Source organism: Hypomesus nipponensis, chromosome 10, assembly GCF_054491055.1.
Source record: "Hypomesus nipponensis isolate SF chromosome 10, ASM5449105v1, whole genome shotgun sequence".
Lineage (NCBI taxonomy): Eukaryota > Metazoa > Chordata > Actinopteri > Osmeriformes > Osmeridae > Hypomesus > Hypomesus nipponensis.
The window spans coordinates 16,822,501-16,825,000 of record NC_140370.1 but is presented as its reverse complement, the minus strand read 5'-3'; the positions used below and the strand labels follow the sequence as shown (position 1 = coordinate 16,825,000).

Sequence of the window (2,500 nt, the reverse complement as noted above, 5' to 3'; positions counted from 1 at the left end):
GCTGACAGACAGACAGACAGACAGACAGGTGAACATGAACGCAGATGGGCTGACAGACAGACAGACAGACAGACAGGTGAGCATGAAGGCAGATGGGCTGACAGACAGAAAGACAGACAGACAGACAGACAGGTGAGCATGAAGGCAGATGGGCTGACAGACAGACAGACAGACAGACAGACAGACAGACAGGTGAGCATGAAGGCAGATGGGCTGACAGACAGACAGACAGACAGACATTCCCTCACACTCGGTAGTACCACCTTGTAGAAGACATTTGAAGAATATTGGGATCTATATCGTGTATGTGTGTGCAGCTCATGCATCGCTGGAGACTGGCTGGATCTGCTGACGACATGAGAGTCTGCATTGCAGGGTTCTCTCTCTCTCTCTCTCTCTCTCTCTCTCTCTCTCTCTCTCTCTCTCTCTCTCTCTCTCTCTTCCTTCCTCCCTCCATCATTTTCTCCCCCTTTCCTCTCCATGTTCTGTTCTATGTTATCTAGATGGGCCCAGAACATTTTTGTCCAGTGAATATTTCATATTTTAATCAACCATATTTCACTAGTCCCATCTGTTCTGGCACACACACAAGTTTTCTTTCTCACAACCACACACGCACACACATGCTCTTCACACACACACACACACACACACACTCTTCACACACACACACACACACACACTCTTCACACACACACACACACACACTCTTCACCCACACACACACACACACTCACACACACACTCTCTCTTTCTCTCCCAGACACACACATGCTTGTCACATGTATAGAGGATAACTGAAAGTCACTCGGAATGTTATGGACTGTGTATGTGCTTTGTGTGTGTGTGTGTGTTAGTTGTGTGTGTTAGGTAATTAGGGGTAAACTCAGTATGACACAATGCTGTACTCACCCCTATCCTTTCACACAAGGACAGGGATATCTGTGTGTGTATGTGTGTGTGTGGGAACAGTGTGTTTGCAGCTTCATGTTAAAGGGACATCTAAAAGCCTGAACAAAGATCAGAACTTTATCTTTTAGAGACAGGAAGCACACTGTCTTCTTCTGTAGAACACACACACATACACACTCAGTTAATGGTGCAAAACTCTGCATAACTGTCAGATGTGAGTGTGTGGGGGGGGATTCTAAATCAGCGGGTTTAGGAGCAGAAATGATGAGCTCAGGTGGTTTGATGCTGAGAAAACGAGGGGTGACTGAGTGGAGGAGAGGGGGAGGGAGAGGGGGAGGGTGAGGAGAGGGGGAGGAGAGGGGGAGGAAAAGGGGAGGAGAGGGGGAGGAGAGGGGGAGGGTGGCAGGCTGTCAGAGGATGAATGAAGGGGTGAGAGGGAGAAGAGGAGGAGACACCGGGCTGGGCTTTCAGGAAGGAGGGAGGGATGGGTAGAGGAGTGTGAAAGTCTGTCCTATGAATGAAAGAAGGAGAGGAGGGGAAGAGGAGAGAAAGAGCAGAGGAGACAAAGGGGAGAGAGGAGGAGAGGAGGGGAGTACTAGCGTGTTAGTGCTGCAGTATCATTCATGTTCTCACAACACGTATGGTATACGATCCTCCCTCCCTCCCAACCCAATCTCCTCTTTCCTCTGCCTCCTCTCTGTGTCTTCTCTCCCTCTCCTTTTCTCTTTCACTTCCTCTCCTTCATCTCACTTGTCCTCTCTCTCTTCCTCCTTTCCCCTCGTTTTCCCCTCTCTGCCCTGTCTGTCCTTCACATCCTCGTGTGTGTTAAACCCACATGCAAGGGCTAAAAGCCTGGGAGGGGGAGAGGGAGGGATGGGGAGAGGAAAGGGCAGGAGCTGCGATTGAATTTGTCTGCAGAGGGGCTTGTGTGTGTGTGTGTCAGAAAGCCTGTGTGCCAGGAGAAGATAGAGAATAACGTGTGTGTGAGGAGACCTTGATCCTTCCTCTGGTGCATCTCAGTAGTCTGGAGTGGCATCCTCCTCTCAACTCCTTGTTCCTTAAGAAGTGGTTTCCTTTCCTTGACTCCTAGTTTACTGACTTACTCATAGTATTAGTGCTCGACTATTAGAACAGGGAGATATGTTCTGTCAGAGAAGCTGCTTCATCAGGTATATCTGTAATACACACACACACACACACACTCACTCACAGTGCTGAGCATTCCTTTGTAAACTATAAGCAGAAAGGTTACTCTAACTCTACATTTTATGTTTGTTCAGCTAAAGTGTGACTTCCTGTAGATGTTTTTGACAAAGGGCAAACACACACACACACACACACACACACACAGTACAGACACACACAATTTCACTGCTCTAATAAATACATGGTCACACACACACACACACACACATGTACAGTACACACACACGCACTGCACATACACACACATGTATTACATACATACATACACACGCACACACATGTGCAGTACATGATCTACACACACACCAGGTACCATCGGAAGTCCTCCGTGACTACAGCCTTATAAGGTGTCTGTCACTACTGAAGGGCCCACACACACACA

At 48.2% G+C, this 2,500-nt stretch overlaps 1 protein-coding gene across 1 annotated transcript in view; it reads left to right on the top strand.

Moving 5' to 3' along the window:
* camsap2b (calmodulin regulated spectrin-associated protein family, member 2b) overlaps positions 1–2,500 on the top strand; it is a 29,690-nt gene that overhangs the window by 5,740 nt on the left and 21,450 nt on the right. The gene's annotated exons all lie outside the window — the stretch shown is intronic.